Raw genomic sequence first — 21,070 nt, forward strand, 5'->3', positions numbered from 1 at the left:
TATGTGCTTCTCTTCTCCCCATCACATGTCAAATGTGGAAATCCATGAAAGTAGCATTTAAGGAGGAAATTAATGGATGAAGATGAAATCAATCTCTTTGACATTTTATAAATGGATACAATAATGAATGAAGAAAGATAAGTTCGAAAACATGAACATTTTTCAGTGCATCTGCTTGTAATTCCCTTTAAGATTCACTTTCCCAAGCTATAATAAGTTTGGTCATTATGAATGGGAGTGTGTTTTGGGCTTATTTTAAATCTAGTTGTTCCCTTGGATAGGTAATTAATAAACCTAAACAAAAATATTGTGAAACAACTCTAGAGTTGGTAACTTGATTGGTTGGGAGCATTCTCCAATTTACTAAGAACAATTTTGAAACATAAATTTAACTTTTATTACACTCACCTAAAATATACATTCTTACTAAATTATAAATTAGTAATATATGTACTTTAAAACTATAAATATGTGTGTAATGCTTTATAAACAAAATTTATTTACTTATGATAAAATAAGCACGAAGTGTAAAGTGTAATTAGCCTCCGAAAGGCATATTTGAGCGCCGAAGATTGTGAATGTTTAACAAAGAGATTACTCCTATGGGCAACAAAATTATCTTCATCACAAAAATTGGCAATCCAAGATCATGTCCCCACAAAGTGCTTTTTCGTTGAGCCGGGAACAAAATTATCTTCACAAAAATTGGCAATCCAAGATCATGTCCCCACAAAGTGCTTTTTTGTTGTGCTGGCAGTCAAGAAAAGTGCTTTTGTTTTGCAGAGGTGGCAGCCAAGAAAAGCTTGACCATTGAATCCAGCCAATATTTGTTTCCGATCCTTGTCCCAATATTTCCCTTTTACGAATCTGCTCCTCCTCCTCCCATGGTTACTGCGCTTCGATGTATGAGTCTTCTCTTGGAGCTCCATGTCATGTATGTTTGTGAGTCTGGTGGTCTCAGTATGAGTTTTGTGTAGTCTGGTCTGGTCTCTGTATGAGTTTTGTGTTGTCTGGTATGGTCTGGTCTGGTTTGCGTGTTGTTGTGTTGCGCAGTACGGGGAATTGAAGGTAAACATACATCACATCAATTTTCTCAAGGTAGACAGACATCACCGGAGTGAAAGGTATGTGAATGAGGAGATATCCACCCATATCCTTCTCAATCCCAGGAATGCAAATTTCTGTACATGTAACCTTCCCACAGATGTTAGATTAGATTGGCTTAGTAATTGGCATACACTGCAACAATTAGAATTAATATCATTTTGTAATTATTTCATGCAATTAGCTCTATTCTAGCATATATTGAATTACTAGGCTAAACGCATAAATATGAATGGGCGCCTGCTTCAGTTTTTGAATCCACGAAAATTGCCTAATTATGAATTGGTACATGCCCTGCTTCATTTTTTGAATGCACAGAAATTTATAGGCTAAATGTATTTTTATGAATTCATATTTGCATGGGATAGGATTCAATCAATCACAGGTAGATTAGGTGAATTTCTGTTTTCCTTCTTTTTCTAGTTATAAATTCAAATCGAGTCTCTGTTTTCCTTCTTTTTCTAGTTATAAATTCAAACAGAGTCTTCGTTTTTCTTCTTTTTCTAGTTATAGATTTAAATAGAGGCACATAATTAAATCCTCCCACATCCAAATCATCATCCCCATCCTCCTCTCTTCTGGTAAAATCCTGTATAGTCTCTTTGTTTCAACTTTCTCTATCTTCTTTGGTTAATGTTCATCTGATATGGTCAAATTCTGTATAGTCTCTTTGTTTCTGTGTGTCTTTCTTTTGTTAATTCAATTTTGTTAAATTCATATAAGTAGCTCTTTGTTCTCAATTTTGTTGTTAAATGCATACAATTAGTAGCTCTGCTCTCTGTTTTATATGCAATTCTCTATGATAAGGCCATCATTGTGCTTTTACTTATACTATTTCTGCTTTTTCTTATGAAATTATGGATGATAAGGCTCTGTGTTTGTACTCTCTGTTTTATATGAAATTCTGTATGATAAGGTCATCATTGTGCTTTTACTTATACTGTTTGTGCTTTTGTTTATGCAACTATGGATGACAAGGCTTTGTGATTGTACTGTTGTGGATGTAGCATTCCCTTACCTCGTTGGGCTTGGGAATAAGTCCTTATGCACCGATAACTATAAGGTTGGAAGGAGAAACAAAGAGTATATATATATCTCATTAGGGTGGACACCCTACCTCTGCTCAAGGGAAGAACGTCGATTCAGGTATACACAGATTATATGAGAAGTCTCAGAGATACTATTTTCAGAGATTATATGCCCATCTAATTCTCTCTCCGACTAATTGAAACATAGATTTCCATAGATTAAGTCTTCGATTGATCTGAATAGGTTCTGTTTGTTTCCTTCCTTCCTGAGAATCAATCTAAATAGGCTCTATCTATTTGTTTCCTTCTTGAGATCAATCTGAATAGGCTCTGACTGTTTGTTTCCTTCCTAAGAATCAACCTGAATAGGCTCTGTTTGTTTCCTTCCTGAGAATGCAAGTTTTTCATACAAGCAGGAAATTCATGTTGGAGTGGGGACTTGTGTGGAGCTGAGGTATCCCTCATATCCTGAAAGCAAAGTCACCTGAATTGGCCAGTTTCAATGTTACGACAAGGTAAATCAACCTTACTTTTCCCGGACAATGGGAATTCGAAATCTGTGACACAAATAGTAGAATAGAATCCAATAATTTTATTTATGACCTCCTTAAAACTGTAATCACATAAATGTTTTGAATCCAATTTTTGTACAGTATACAAAGGCATCCTTGAGAGCCCGTGCAGAGAGGCGGGCAGGCGGGCATTTGTTGTCTCTAATCGATCGAGAGACTTGTTCAGCCTCTGCGCGGTGTTTCTGTCAAAAAATAGAGCGATTGTGCTGCATGATGCCAGTCGTATTCAACCAACACAGACAGGTATGAATATTTTGTAATACATATATATATTTTTAAGAAATATATATGTAGCAGGCCATTTCCCATTAAATATGTTGTAACAGGCCATTTCTCATTAAATTTACAGACAGTAGAATCTTTAAAGCGAATGTAGATGGGTTGCGAATGTAATATTTAGTACCCAATAAATCCTCAACCTCTACTTCAGAACGTCCAGTGTGATGGTTAAAAATTGCTAAGCAGTGCATACTTCGCAAACCCTGAAGTGATGGTGAGATGATCTCCCTCAGCATCAAATACTACCACTGAGCATGTGACCCAATGCTTTGTAAAACCATGTTGATGCTTTATATATTTGTGATCGACTGGTATTGCATTCCATGTAATGAAATGACTAAAAATATGTTTTTTCTGAGCTTAGATTCGATTGGGTTTAATAGTCGACGACATCTGAAACTTTGATTATTTGTTTTGAATATATGAACGAATGGAAGGTAGATGACCTGGCACCGATCCACCCGCATGGTTATACGGAGAACATGAGAAGCGTGGACGAGGTGGATCCATGTGCCAGTGGGACCTAGTACGTGGATTTACAGGCATGTTCAGCGAGCAGAGCAGCAGCTTCAGGCATCAGAGTCACAAATCAAAATAATGTCAATGTTTGACCACTGTGTGTTGTTCATATTCTTACCAGCGCGAGTCCACTGGATCAACTCCCCAATGATGGTATATTTTCTTATTTGTCATTTTATTTATAGATAGAAATTTGGATAACCTGCTGAATTTATCTGTTTCGGTAAGTAATTGGATTTCATTATCGTAGGATTCATTTTCAGCTGCAGTGTGACGGGCTCTCAGCAGCCATGGGATGCAGGAAGCAAACCACTGATGGGCTTCAGAATATACAGGTGCTCACCATTACCATTTTCTTTTTTCAATGTTGCTTTTTCCATTATAGTTATCTTAAGAAAAATAGTCCCTCCTATAATGTTTGACTCAGGCTCCATTATTTGACCAAACCAATTCATCCTCTTTGTTCTTAATTCTAACATGCCTCATTTTCAGTTTTCTTGTATAGGCCTCCCATACATCTCCTTCAATACCATCCAAACCTAGGAAGTTTGCTTTCTTCCACTCTTGATGCCATATACATTAGAATTCTAGGGGGTTTGCCTAGTCTGTTGTGTTTAGGGACTTACTTCTCCACTTCCAACCTTAGGAAGGATTAGTTCCTACCCTTTACTCTTTCTCCATTACCAACTTCCCACAGTGGCCAATTCTACACAAGAGGGAAGGCTTGGACAATGACCTTCCAACATATCAACAAATTATATTATGAGCATTCTTGGAAGGTCTTATAATGAATTAGGTTCAATGTATTTTTATAGGATAACTTGGCTTCATAGACCCTTATTTGATATGAGCCTCCATAGGCCTCTAGCTACCAAAGCCTTCTCAAAATTAGGCATATTCTAGTAAGCCCCAACTCCTTCACCTTCTTAAATCTCAACTTCTTCATCACTTTCGATTTTTAACTATGTTCATGTTCCAACATTTGCATTTTCTCTTCTTACAATGAAGCCTACTAAATGACCCAATTTCAGTGAATAAGTACCTTTTTTATCTCATTATTATAGTAGAGTCTAGATTATTTAATTTTCAAACTTATTTTCATCTAAATGATTTTTTTCCTTTTGAAGTCAAAGTACATGCTGCAGTACTAATGCTCAATATGTAGCAAGGTTTCTCTTTAGTCAAGTTAAGTTAAGAAGATGATTTCAATCATCAAATTATGTTAGTCACTTTCTTAAACGATAAATCTATTTATGCATATTTTGTTCCACTATATAGAAAGCATGGATTTTCATTGAATTTTAAAATATATTATTTTTGTAGAGAATGACTTGGATATGTGCATGGCCATGAAATACGAAGCATTTACATGTCCATCATGTTCATTACAAAAGACATGAAATGATTACTACATTAATCGCTTTCAAAAGAAATTAACATTTATTTTTTCATTGTGTTGTAATAACTCTCGGAAAACTCATACTAATAATAATAATATTTTTTTTTTTGAAGGGGCTAAAAAGCCCCTTCCCAATGACCTTAAGAACAAACCATGGTCGTTCTTAAGGGTTTGTGCATCCTCTCTCCTTTTCCACTTCTTAGTTTTTACTTTTCCTCGGATTTGGTTATTTCTAATAGTAGTTAGCATAATAGATTTTAAGCTAATAACTTTTAATGATACATCAGTCTACATTATGGAACATACTTGAAATTTTAAATCCAAAATTAATTTCTTAATTGTTAATGTATGCTTCACACATTTTAAATTGTTAAATGCATTAAAACAGTTTTTGTTTGTGTATTGACATGTATTCATGTTATTTTAATGTAATGTTTGATGACATTTTGTACTTTGTTTATGATTGCCTATGATAATGTTTGTTTTTTGAGTTTTAATGGTTGTATTTACAATGAATATGTATGGGATGTTGATATGTATTTTGAAATGTTCGTGTGTTTTTTGTCTCCTTTAGCAATGACCATTCACAACATGTGTTTTGTGGTGATTAAAATTTGATGTGTGATATGTGTGTATTTGCAATATTTTATGTGTGGTGATCAAAATTTGATGGGTGATATTTGTATGTTTTTGTATTTACAATATTATTTATGTATGGTGATCAAGATTTGATGTGCATTCTTGATTGTAGCAATATTTTTGGTTTTACTTTCATTTGTATGGTTGTTTATTTGCAATGATTGTGTAGGACATTTGGATATGTAATTTGGAATGTGTGTGAAATTTCATTTGGCAATGCTTAGTATCTCCATGTGCTTGTATCATATGCATTTACTATATTTTTAGGGTGCAATTGATATGTGATGTTTCTATGTTTGTGTATTCTTGTATTTTGATGTGTGTTCATGAATGTAGCAAAGTTTGGGGTTTTTGTGTCGTTTGTAAAGTTGTGTATTTACAATGATTGTGTATGACATTTGGATATGTACTTTGGAATGCATGTGAAATTTCATTTGGAAATGCTTAGTATATCCATGTGCTTGTATCTTATGCATTTTCCATATTTTTAGGCTGTAATTGATATGTAATGTTTCTATGTAAATTGTATATGCTTGTATTTTGATGTGTATTCATAATTGTCGCAATGTTTGTGGTTTTAGTTTCATTTGTATGATTGTGTATTTACAATGATTGTGTACGACATTTGGATATGTACCTTGAAATGTGTGAAATTTCATTTGGCAATTCTTAGTATCTCCATGTGCTTGTATCTTATGCATTTAGAATACTTTTAGGGTGTAATTGATATGTGATGTTTCTATGTTTGTGTATTCTTGTATTTTGATGTGTATTCATAGTTGTTGTTGGACACCTAATCCTAAATGGGTTAGTGTGGAAGCCGAATAGACCAAAGTAGTCCAAGAGACCTTGGGATCTGAAACCCAAGAGTCACATAATGTACTATAAATGTAAATCTCTTGTTAATAAAATTGTATTGCATGTTTTATCTTTTATATCTCTCTTGTTGTCCATGTGAGTTTAACATGGTATCAGAGCAGACGATATCCTGCCCTGCTCATATTTGAGCCACTAATTTTTGTGGTTTTTGATATGAATTGGAATTGATATATCTTCTGGGGTGTTGGCCGTTTTATTTCAATTAATGAATCCTTGTGCACTCTCCCTTTGAACACTGGTCTGAGTTTGCTTCTCAAATTGTTCCTTGTATGTATCCCATTTTTGTCCAAAGGAATTAATTATATGTCACCGCACTTCTGAGATATGTTCCTGGAACTAATGGAACTAATTTATCTATCACTGCTGCTCTTTTAATACATTTTCCTGCACAGAACTTGTGTAGAATGATTTGGTTTTTCCTTGTGAAATTGGTCAAGGGTTTTTGCCTAACAGTGAACGCTGCCCCACATTAAACACTGTCTCAGAACGTGGCTTTGGAAATGATATGATGGATGGCATGTGTGCTCCTGTGAATTGTGGAAACCGTGTGATTAAAGAGGCCGTAGCATAAGCAGATGAATTGTTATATTTTATGTATGACAGTTATGACAGGTGTTGCGATACAGATGGTGCAGAGATTGTGGAGCAATTTGCATTATATACAAAACGTTTGAACAAGTGAACTGGTATGTATGCTTATTGACTGATTGATGTGCATGAATGTTTTCTTCCGGCCATGGAGAAAGTTGGTCGAATGGTATTGGGAAATAGCACAGAAAAACGCTCTCTGTCCATCATATTCGCATTATGTCTCTGCCATTCTGCACTGTTCTTCTAAGAAAAACGCCTCTGTCCATCATATTCGCATTATGTCTCTGCCATTCTGCACTGTTCTTCTAAGAAAAACGCCTCTGTCCATCATATTCGCATCATAGCAGCGTTTTCTCCATCAAAGCATTCTCCATCGGACCGTGGAGCACTCGCACGTGCAATAAGGGTGCCACCTTCCAGAACAGCCACCGCTTCCACACAATAAGCAACCACGTCAGTAGCATCAACAATACCTTTCTTCATAGACTACAACTCACAATTTATTACACAGATTATTTTAACCATTGTGATGGCGCTAGAAAGAGGGCATGGCGATCAAATTATCCTCTTCTCCAACGAGCTCAGATGCTGCAATGCACAGAACCGAAGGCATGAACTCCCTATCATCTATTAATAGATACCTCCTCATTAGTTGATGCACTTCAGTTTCACCTTCCTTCACTATTCTGTAAAGGGGAGTCTTTGGAACAGCTTCACTTAACGCTTCCCTTAAGGACGCGATCTTTGTAACCGTTTTCGTAGCCATTTTCTTGATAACCATTCTCGCAGCCATAGCAGTTGCGTCAAACACATGAAAATGCTTAACCTCTGTTAACCCAACTCACAGATTGAATCAATTGCAAAAGAAAGGGTTCTTCTTCTCGGCGGTGTGTAGAGGATTCAGATTTACGGTTGTTGGAGTTTGGGGTTCGTGGAATAAAATAGCAGAAAGTTGGAAGTGTGAAAGAATGTTTAATGAGTTCTCCAAAACGATAAATTCATGGAGCGTGGAGGTAGATCCATGTCTGTAGCCATTTTTTATATATAAATTCTTTTGTATATTGGTTCCGTTGCCTGAAGGATATCCTTGGACACGTAGAAGAAGTGCACAGCCCGAAAGGAGAAGAGATGGACGTTGACCCGCAAGGAAAAGAGATGCAGACCTATCATTTGCATCGAGTTATGTAAGTTTTTTGCACTGAGACACCTGACGAATTCGGGACATTAAACAGCCTGTTATGCCGTGCAGTATGCCTAGCTGGTATGCATAAATTAACGTGAGTGTGTGCTGCTGCTGATGATTTGGAGTCACTTTATATATGGAAAGACGTCCTTCGTGGCTATCAGAAGTCTTTAGCACGGTGCAGTAGGCGGTCATCTAAGCCCTGGTTTGCAATCATCGACGGATATTCATATTCATGTACCGAACATTTTTGGGTGTTTATGTGCCCTTTTGACTGAGAAAGAATTCATTCTCTTCTTTAGTTAGTTAGTTAGTCAAAGACTCGTGAGTCTTGGCTTGCAGTTTGAAGTTTGAACCGCGATGTTTGCTTGATTTGTTATCTGAAAAGAAAGGAAGGTCTTGGGCAGAGCAGTGGTCTTTTGGGATTGGACAACGATCCATAAGGCTTTGAAAGCATCGTACTAACGGCGGCAAAGATTTACATCTGTTTGTATACACAGACCTCCTCTCCTGGTATACACGTGGTTACCCCACACGCCAACATCTCTGGTTAACGTTTCTCAACTATTTTTTGGTGTTCGCCTATGACGGAATCGCTACAAATAAACTCAATTTCACTGATACGGACCTGAGATACGAAAATTTCCGCCAAATTTAAGATATTTCGGTGGTGGAGGAAACGGAAGATTGGGCGTAGAAGGAAAAGATTAATGAGAACTCAGAGGTGTCAGTCAGAGGGATTGCGTAATTTTTAAAATTCTCTTAATGTTTTAATCGTCGGTGATGCCGTGGCCATTCTCCATTGGATTGGACGTTTCGATTTGGAGGTGCTCCACAAGAAGTCGTGCCGGCTTCTGTCATTTGCTTTATAAACAGCGCCGAGCCATTTCGTCAGTCCAACAAAACCGCTGATTCGCTGACATTGACGATTCATTTCCGTCATTCATTCCATAGAAAGAGCCAGAATTGGATATCGTTTCATCGTGCCACCGCCGGCTGAGTTCGCTGAATTGTTATTGTTCGCGTTCATGCTACTGCTGGGTGAACTGTTATAGGTCAGAAGGGTGCACAGGTTTAGTTGTTGAAGTAATTCCATTTGTTATTATTGCTGTTGTTGGTATATCGTTGAATCGTTATTGCTCACAAAAGCACGCAGGTCGGAAAGGCGCGCAGGTTTAGCTGCTGAAGTATTCCCATCTATTGTTGTCGCTGTTGCTGGTGAATGATTGAATCGTTATTGCTCGCAAAGGCCGGCAGGTCTGTTTGCTGAGGTTGCTTGCTATATAAAGGTTGAACTCGTCCCTTGTTCGCTAGATGAGTTGTTATTCTCACTGCTCATTCTTGGTCGAGTTTCTTGTTGTGGGTACCACAATTGTGTACATGTTGGTAGTTGAATAAATTACAGAGCATGAGCTGGGAATTCGAAGGCATACTGTAGAAGTTATCTTTGTCATAGAAGGTTGATCTCACTGTGAAGAAATCGATACCAGGTTCCCTAATTCCTTATCTTTGTAATCTCTATTGCATTTTTTTGGCTCAAAATCAGAATATAAGGTTGCAGACTTTTTCATGCTGCAAAAGTGCCAGTGCTGGTGGTGGACAAAAGAGCGGTTATATTGATTGCAATTATAGTTCATTTGGTTTGCAAACCTGCAAATTCTCATTTAATCAACCAATTTTGTGTAAATTATAGCGCAAGGTATTATAGTTGGAGAAAATGGCTAGATTTGATGATGTATTAGAGTTACTGAATACACTAATACACTCTACTATTGATGGGAAGGTAAATGTCAGCAAAGACACTCTTTCTGACATTCAGAACTGTCTAAAACAATATGTTGTTCAAGGTTAAACCAGCAAGTGGTGAAATTAGTAAGATTGAGGTTGAATCAGATCCAGAACCCAATAAAGCAGCTGTTGTACATGCAGATGCAGAAACTCAGTCTGCACTTCCCAAGCCCATCATCGGACCTTGGGAACAGCTTGTCCACAACAAGCACAGAACTAGTCTTGGATATGACAAGGACTTGTCCTTTAATATTCCAGACTATGCCAAGCCCATTCAGTTTCAAAGTGCTGGATTTATTCATGACAGTTCACCTGCTCCTCATGACAGTTCACCTCCAGTTGTTCCAGATTCTGCCCCTCTTCCACAACAGCAACAACAACAATAGATTGTAAAATGCCAACACTATGACCGAGTTGGCCATTTGAAAGATCACTATTTTGATATTCATCCATGTAAGCACTGTCATAAAACCAGTCATTCTTCACACAGATGCTTCAAAAACAAACGTCCTGCAAGAACAAAGATTCATCTTGGATGGATCACTTCTTGGCAATGGGCATCAACAGCCAAGAAGATATTCTAAACACATGTCAGAACTTGTTCCAGAATATTGAACCGTCTTGCAGTCGAGTCTTCTCCATCATCTCACCTTGTATCTGACAGGGGGGGAAATGATGGTCCTCTACAAGCTTCAAAGTCACATCAAGCGAGCCTGATCCACAACCTGCCACACCAGTTTCAGAGTTGTAGCCAGCGACAAAGATGCCCCTGAACATGCCTTCAGTTAGCAATCTAGGACACTTCCTCTAGCAGAAGACTTCAATTTCTTGCCAGTTTTGGAAGCATTCCAGGAACACAATTGAGAACACTTCCTCTAGCAGAAGACTCCAGCTTCTTGCCAGTTTTGGAAGAGTTCTAGGAATTGCATTAAGCATTCCAGAGTTGTTGGTTATCCTTAAACCATCACAGGTTGAGACTTCCCTTTTCAGGTTGAAGTTTTACCTTTTATGCGGGGTGAGAACTCCCTTTTATGGTTGAAGGTTTCCCTCTTTAAAACAATAGGATCACTTCCTCTAGCAGAAAACTTCTGTTTCTTGCCAGTTTTGGAAGAGTTCCGGGAACTATACTAAGCATTCCAGTGTTGGTGGTCATCCTTAAACCACTGCCCTTTATACCAACATTTCATAGAGCACATTCAGCCTAGTGCTGCCATGCATTTTTTTGCACATTTTGTATTACAGCTCTCTTCTTGGACTCATACATAACCCTTCGGATTAAGGGGAGGAATGTTGGACACCTAATCCTAAATGGGTTAGTGTGGAAGCCGAATAGACCAAAGCAGTCCAAGAGACCTTGGGATCTGAAACCTAAGAGTCACATAATGTACTATAAATGCAAATCTCTTGTTAATAAAATTGTATTGCATGTTTTATCTTTTATATCTCTCTTGTTGTCCATGTGAGTTTAACAGTTGTAGTAATGTTTGTGCGTTTAGTTTCATTTGTACGGTTGTGTATTTATAATGATTGTGTATGACATTTGGATATGTACTTTGGAATGTGTAAGAAATTTCATTTGGCAATGCTTAGTATCTCCATGTGCTTATATCTTATGCATTTACAATATTTTTAGAGTGTAATTGATATGTGATGTTTCTATGTTTGTGTATTCTTGTATTTTGATGTCTATTCATGATTGTAGTAATGTTTGTGGTTTTAGTTTCATTTGTATGGTCGTGTATTTACAATGATTGTGTATGACATTTGGATATGTACTTTGGAATGTGTATGAAATTTCATTTCGCAATGCTTAATATCTCGATGTGCTTGTATCTTATGCAGTTACAATATTTGTAGGGTGTAATTGCTATGTGATGTTTATATGTTTGTGTATGCTTGTATTTTGAGTTTGATTTGAAGAGTATTTACAATTATATTGTATGACTTGTATTTTAAAGTGTGTGAATTTCTTTTGCCAATGTGTAATGTTTACATAGGCTTGTATGTTTATGCATTTACAACATGTTTTGTGTTTGGCATGTAATGTTTGTATGTTTGACAATTTTTGGGGTTTGTGTATTTACAATTTCTCTACTTGCAATAATTAAAACTTTGATGCTTATTTTTTTGTAATAATCAAAATTTTATGCATAATGTTTTTGTGTTTGCAAAATTTGATCTGCAATCATGTATTAATGGAAATTTGATATGCATTGATGATTGTGTATAATATTTATTATGTTGTTTCCTTTATATCTATGTATTTAGAATGAATGTGGATGACATGTTGTATGTAATTTGAGATAAAAGGTGGGGTTTAGGGAGTGATGAGTGTAGTGTAATTATAGGCTACAAGTGAGGGGGGAGGCCAGATGAGCTTCCACCTTCACGTGGTTGGCCTTGTTAGTAGAGAATTTATGACTATTGAAGCTAAGAGAAGCTCTCTATGTAAATACAAACATGCAAGCATTAGAGCCCAATTTTTATCATCCTCCACTATATATATATATATGTATGTATGTATGTATGTATGTATGTATGTATTTATGTATGTATGTATGTATGTATGTATGTATGTGTGGTTCACGAATACCCTGGTCAGTGAGTGGTCACTACGTCCACGGGAAAATCTCGGCTAATCGCCCCTCGGCCTACTGGCAAGACCTAACCCCAAGGGCTTCCAGAAAATTCGATCTTGTGACCTCTCGATGGCGAGGCATGGTTTTTGACCACCTGAGCTAACCCTTGGGGCTAACATCCCCCACTATATATATATATATATATAATGAAATTTGATGCTTAATGTTTTTATATTTATGTGAATAATCTAGAAATAGTAGAACAAAATCACTCCTCACAAAAGCCTTCACTTTGAAAATATATTTGATCATATTTATACAATTTATTAAAACTTCAAAAATAATAATATTTGCATAGAATTAAAAATTTATATTGATTTTTATAGTAATTTAATACTAATATTAATATTAATTTAATATTAATATTAATAAGATATTTGTTATTTAAATTTTATATATGATAAATGTGTAAAGAGTGTTAATTTAATTCATATAACTATATATTTTAATATATATATATATATATATATTTCATAATATTTTATATTTAAATATTTATTAAAAATAATATTATATAATATCGAAATATGATGTAATCAATATTAAAAATATTAGAACATGTATAATATTATTTTTTTCGAATATACTTCACAATTTCATGAATTAATGTTAGTTAGAGTGAGTTAACCCATATTCCTTAGTAAAAAGTAAAGTGTGTGTGTGTGTGTATATATATATATATATATATATATATAGAATTTTTAAAATATATAATAATTGCATTAAAATATTTAAAATTTAAATATATAATGTTTAATATATTTGTTAAAGAAAAATATTTACAATATATTTGAACACATGTGTACACTATTTAAAACTTGAAGAATAATGTTGTGTATATATTTAAAAATTATATTGATTTATTTGGGAATTTTAGCCTCTCGATTTTCTGTCCATGAAAGTTTTGGATTGGTTTATGTTGGTGGATTTGAACTGTACACTAGAAATTCAAGATCTTAAGGTGAGGTGGGATCGCTGAATTTATATGATCATTTATCTTGTTCGCTTCATCCTTATATACATTAGTATTTTGTGTTTCTCTCTTGGAGGTCACTTTTGCACTTCTCATAGCTTTGGATTGGAGTTTTTATGACATAAATTAATCTTAACTTGTTGTGGGTTTCACTAAATTTTGAAGTGGAGATTTGGATAGGGTTCTTTGAAGGCCCTATTTCCAGTTTACTATTTTGGTTCTCTCTGATATTCAATGTTCCTAAGGTGGTTATTGGGTTTATTATTTATGTAACACTCTCTTTTCTTGTGGTTGGTATATGATTTCACTTATGTCTATGCTCAGGTCAGTGTTTCATCTTAACAATGGTGGTGAAAACTCTCATAGCTCGCGGTGGAAATGATAGATTTTGTGATTATGTTATGAAAGCCATGCATCAATAATTATCTTATATATTTCGAAACATGCAACACCTTCAAACTAGAATTCAACATGGTGGATGAACTGGGTCATATCATATCATAGTTGGAGGAAATTTTACTAAAAATAAGCAATGATAATGACACAACAAATGGTGAAAATGGAAATAGGTGGGGGATACCCTTCGATGGTTAATTTAGGATTTTGACATGTGCAGTAAGATTTGTTTTTTGGTGGACCAATATTGGCATATGCATAACTACAACAATATGGAATATTTCATAGCTTGTCAAGGAAAAATGTCTTAGCTCCAGCTCGTTCTCTTGGCATGATGGGCAGAGCCTAAACCAAATAAAAATAGATGGGAGAACTATGTTCGAGAAAGACATAAGAAGCTAGAAATTTGAGACTAAAATAAGCGCGATTAGGACTCTTAGAAAGGAAAAATCATGGAAACAAGCTAGAGCGAGAAATGGCAAGGGAGTATAGGGTGAAACAATGGATATTAGAACTAGAGGTTGTACCAAAGGGTGAATGAGGTGAACATAGATGAGACAAGATAGAAGTTCATATGGAGAATTTGTCACATGTAGGGCTACTAGGAGTGAAGTTTTGAGGAGTATCAACAATGGGGGAGTTCACATAGATTAAATTAGGGGGCATGGTCCTTCAACATGCAAGATTTTCATAACAAAGATGATGATATAGCTTATCTCATTGGTTTGGCACCATTCCTTCGTGGATTTATATATCATATGAAAATGATAACCTTGTCGAATTCATTCTACTGGTAGAGTGCACTGCATTGGAAAACTCAATGCATTCAAGGCAATCATTTAGTGCTGCATTTTCAAAGTAAATTCCCCTAGTAGGGAGAATGTTTGTCTGTGGCTCTGTGCATGGCAACTGCAACATCATTCTCCCTTACTTTTTTGTGCTAAGTATAGGTGGTTGATGTGTTCATATTTGTCGTCAGTTGGCTTCACCCTCGCCCCTCGCTTAGCAAGTGATGGATTGTGTGATTTTACATGATCGAGTGATAACTTGTGTTTTGATGTTCACTTTTGCATTAAAACACCCCATCGGGATATAATATATAAACAATAAATAAATACAAATATTCATTTTATTTTTATATATATGGAAATATAAATATTTATTGTATATACTATGTAAACAATAGATATATATATGCGTGTGTGTGTGTGTGTGTGTGTGTGTGTGTGTGTGTGCACCCATGAGGGGATCAGAACTAGTGACCTATTGCATGGAGTGCCTTAGCAGTGCACCCTTCACCATCGAACCAAAGCCTCATAGGAAATTATATATATAAATATAAAAAAATAAAATTGTAAATATAAAATATATAGCGTAATTTATATAAATTTAATTTTAATTTTAATTTTAATGATGGTAGAGAAACATTATATTTAGTTAAATTTATATAAATATTAAAAAGATAAAATAATGTAAATATAAATGTAAAATATAATATTTTTAATCATTCATATAAGTATATATAAACATATTTATAAACATTAAATAATAAACATTGATATGTTGTTTATAAACATAATTTATATAATTTAAATTGGAATATTTTAAAATAAATATTTTATGTGAACATTAAATTTTATTAAATATATAAATATAGATAAATATTAAAAATATATAAATATAAAATATCATATTTTAATCAAGTATATATTTTTAATATATAATAAATTAAAATTATATTTTTAATATATAATAAAAATATATTATTTAAATATATCATTGTGCATTATACCCATATAATAAATACTTTATTCTTTCCATATATATATATATATATATATATATATATATATATATATATATATATATATATATATATATATATATATATATGATCTTTTATTTGCAGCTCATTAAAACTTGAGTGGGCCTAATGGTTAAGAGCATGTGTTTCCTCCTAAGAGGTCATAGGTTCAAAACTAGAGGGAGTAGAGTATGTATGCCTTCGTACACTTAGTAGTCAAATATGGAGGTGGGTCTCTTCGCCCACAAATAAATAGGTCTCAGACACCAATGCGGTGTATGGCTTGGCCATGACGTTAAAATTGGATAATAATAATATTAGCTCATGAAATCGTGAAGTGTATTCAAAGAAAATAATATCATACCTATTCTAATATTGCTATTATTAAGTAGATCATATTTATTTAATTAACATTTTAAAGAAATTATATAATTATGTAATATTATTTTTAATGACTATATAGAGAATATTTAAATATTGAATTTTACTAAATTTATATATATTAAAAATACATAAATATAAAAGACCCCGATGGGGGTCACAACCGGCAGACAAGAGGCTCACGACGAGGTGTTAATTCCCCAACACGCATTATAAATGTTTAACCAATTTGATGGGATCGCTTCACCTAACGTGAGCTTAGCGAACATTCTGGAGAGTGTTTGGTTTATAATTATGGTATGCTTGGTTGAGGTCTTCATTTGCATGTTACCAGAGATGGAGATGGTGGTTGTGGTGGGTGGTATTGTTTCAGATGCACAAGGTGGCTTACTCTCTAAGCCACAACACACTCATTACTGTTAGTATGTTCCAGGGGGATTCATTCTCTAAAGGCAGAGTGTGGCATCGGCATTGGTGGAGGTTTTGAAGGGAGATACTTGGGACCCTGGTTCATGGTGGAAGGAGTTGGCTTTCAGACTTTTGTGGCATCTAAGACTGGGGTCATCTGTAGTGCAACTCAGGGGTCATCCAATTTCATAATTGTGTAGGTAAATTTCTATAACTATGTCCTTTTGGTTCCTTTAATTTGGAGTTTGGTAGTAACTAAATTTTCTCCATCCTCATATCAGTAAGGGTTGGGTGGAGCAGTGTGGTGACTAGATGCTTTATTATTGACGGGGCGAGGGGTCTGTTTGTGGGTGTCGAGTTTGAAAGGGTGTTGAATTGGGGTGGCATACTAACCCTAGTGGGTGACCACGTGTTGTGGGGGCCTGGTGGCTCTAGGTATGAGGGTGACTACTAGTGATGTGGGTCAAGTGTTTCTTGGTGTGAGGAGAGGGTGAGTAGATAGGGAGGTGGGTCAAGGGTTTGTCACTTATGCAGCATCACTGATCCAAGGACTGGGTTGACAGTGCTAGTATTTGGAGATACTCTATGGGTGGGGGTCTCCTAGAGTTAAGATAGCGAGGAGGAAATGATAGGAGATTCAACGATAAAGATGTTGCACATGTAGGGGTGTCTACCCTTGAGGCCTCAAAGTGATGCATCTGGTTGACCAACGAGGTCCTGGGGGAGAAGTTGACTAGTAGGCCAGCTCTCCAAGAAGGGTGGACCTACCCCAGATTTTAATATATTGAGGCCCAATTACATCAAGTTACTCTGATGGTTGAGAAATTAGCTTAGGATAGGCAAGAAGAATATAATGAATTCATAGCTTTCATGAACGATTTGTAGCATAACTAGTGGCACATACTAGATAAGTTGGTATCTCTTCTGCGCAAGCATAAGCATATTATGGATAAGAAGACTCGCTTGGAGGGCCATCTGGATCACGTAGAGGCCCATGTGCATGAGGAATTTTGCTAACCTCCCCCACCAAGAGATGAATCATACACTCCAAAGCTAGGGTATACTAATGCTCAGAGATGATGGCTAGTTGTTTTTGTATCTTGGGTCATTTTTTTAATATGGGTTTCATGCATGAGATACTTTGGTTTTATGTTACTCTTCTCTTTCTGATTTTGTCAATGCCTCCAGACCAACCAGTCCGAGAGCAATGAAGCTGGAGGAATTTTGACCTGGAATCAACCATGAAGTAGTATTTTGAGTAATTAATGGAAACTTTCGAATTATATATGTATATATATTCATGAACAAAATATATTAGATATTTTGAATACATATATAAAAATAACAAACATTTTATTAATATTAAATTTAAATTATTACAATACATACACAATGAAATTTTGGCTCTGTGAGGGTTTTCAAAATCTATGTATAATTAAAAGTTTTCAAAAACCCTCATGGTGGCCCAGACTATCTCATACAAGGCATTTTCCTTTACACTTGCAGATATGTTGCCAAGAGATTGTGTGCCAAATTCACCAACTTGTAATCAAATATTTATCAAGCTCCTCTCTAGATATTCACTACTCATTAGGGTTTTTTATTCAAATCAGGTCACTTTTCACTTCTTTCTGACACCCTTCTTTTATTCAAATGATGAAGTCGTGGTGATAAAATCCATTTGGGGGACAAGATTCAAATATCAACGACTTCTGGTGTGGACCATGCTCCTTCAACAAGTAGAGAGATATTATATAGTAATGCTTCTCTGGGTATATTGAAACGAGCCCATTAGTTAGCTTCCTCATAATTTGATAAGGAATCTCCCTAAATGCGTAATGATAATTTTCAGATCACTTTAATCAAACCACCTTCGAAAGGTTGGGTCAAGGTTTCAAAAAAGAAAGGGAAAAAATGTAGGCTTGAGGATGAGCCCTTATTTGAGTGATCCATCTTTCTAATTGTTTATTATATCCCTTTATGTCTTCTTTGTTACTCTCAATATCATTCATCCCTACATAAATATCATTAATACAGGGAAGATTGTGCCAAAATGTGAGGCATGATATAATTTTATTTTTGTTTGATAAAAATAAATTAAACTTTAAAAAATAAATTTTAGTTAAATTTTAATTATTATAAAATAGTATTATAATAAATCAAAAAAAAAATTAATAATATACATATCATTATTCATCAAGTTTTAAATAGTGTATGTTTAAATATATTGTAAATATTTTTATTTTAAACATTTTTATTTAACAAATATATTAAACATCATATATTTAAATTTTAAATATTTTAATCAAATTATTATATATTTTACAAATGATATATATATATATATATATATATATATATATATATATATATACACACACACACTTTATTTCTTACGAAGGAATATGGGTTAACTCACTCTAACCAGCATTAATTCATGAAATTGTGAAGTATATTCCAAAAAAATAATATTATACATGTTCTACTATTATTAATATTGATTTCACTCTAACTAGCATTAATTCATGAAATTGTGAAGTATATTCAAAAAAATATATATACATGTTCTAATATTATTAATATTGATTAGATGCTATTTCGATATTATATAATTATATAATATTATTTTTAATAAATATATAATAAATATTTAAATATAAAATATTATTAAATTTATATATAAATATTAAAATATATAACCATATGAATTAAATTAAAACTATTTTACACATTTATCATATATAAAATTTAAATAACAAATATCTTATTAATATTAATATTAAATTACTATAAAAAATCAACATAAATTTTTAATGTTATGCAAATATTATTATTATTGAAGTTTTAATATATTGTATAAATATGATCAAATATATTCTCAAAGTGGGGGCTTTTGTGAGGAGTGATATTATTCTACTATTTCTAGATTATTCACATAAATATAAAAACATTAAACATCAAATTTCATCATCATCGTCATCATCATCATCATCATCATATATATATATATATATATATATATATATATATATATATATATATATATATATATATATATATATATATATATATATATATATATATATATATATATATGATAAAAATTGGGTTCTAATGCTTGCATGTGTGTAGTTACATAAGGAGCTTCTCTTAGCTTCAAGAATCAGCAATTCTCTACTAACGAGGCCAACCACGTGAAGGTGGAAGCTCATATGGCCTCCCCACTCACTTCTAGCCTATAATTACACTACACTCATCACTCCCCAAACCCCACCTTCTATTTTTAATTACATACAATATGTCATCCACATTCATTCTAAATACATAGATATAAAGGAAACAACATAATAAATATTATACACAATCATCAATGCATATCAAATTTCCATTAATATATGATTGCAGATCAAATTTTGCAAACATAAAAACATTATGCGTAAAATTTTGATTATTACAAAAAAAAAAGCATCAAAGTTTTAATTATTGCAAGCAAGGAAATTGTAAATACACAGACTCCAAAAATTGTCAAACATACAAACATTACATGTCAAACACAAAAAATGTTGTAAATGCATAGACATACAAGCCTATGTAAACTTTACACAATGGAAAAAGAAATTCACACACACTTTAAAGTACAAGTCATACAATATAATTGTAAATACCATTCAAATCAAACTCAAAATATAAGCATACACAAACATAGAAACATCACATATCAGTTACACCCTAAAGATTTTGTAAATGCATAAGATACAAGCACATGGAGATACTAAGCATTGCCAAATGAAATTTCAAACACATTCCAAAGCACATATACAAATGTCATACACAATCATTGTAAATACACAACCATACAAATGAAACTAAAACCACAAACATTACTACAATCATGAATACACATCAAAATACAATAATACACAAACATAGAAACATCACATATCAATTACACCATAAAAATACTGTAAATGCATAAGATACAAGCACATGGAGATACTAAGCATTTCCAAATGAAATTTCATACACATTCCAAAGTACATATCCAAATGTTAGACACAATAAATGTAAATACACAACCATACAAATGAAACTAAAACCACAAACATTACTACAATCATGAATACACATCAAAATACAAGAATACACAAACATAGAAACATCACATATCAATTACACCCTAAAAAATTGCAAATGCATAAGATATAGGCACATGGATATACTAAGCATTGTCAAATGAAATTTCATACACATTCCAAAGTACATATCCAAATGTCATACATAATCATTGTAAATACACAACCATACAAATGAAGCTAAAACCACAAAAATTACTACAATCATGAATACACATCAGAATACAAGAATATACAAACATAGAAACATCACATATCAATTACACCCTAAAAATACTGTAAATGAATAAGATACAAGCACGTGGAGATGCTAAGCATTGCCAAATGAAATTTCACACATTTGAAAGTACATATC

This window comes from Pinus tabuliformis, chromosome 2_2, assembly GCF_031772625.1.
Source record: "Pinus tabuliformis cultivar Carrire ecotype Pingquan chromosome 2_2, CPIR1, whole genome shotgun sequence".
NCBI classification, from domain to species: domain Eukaryota; kingdom Viridiplantae; phylum Streptophyta; class Pinopsida; order Pinales; family Pinaceae; genus Pinus; species Pinus tabuliformis.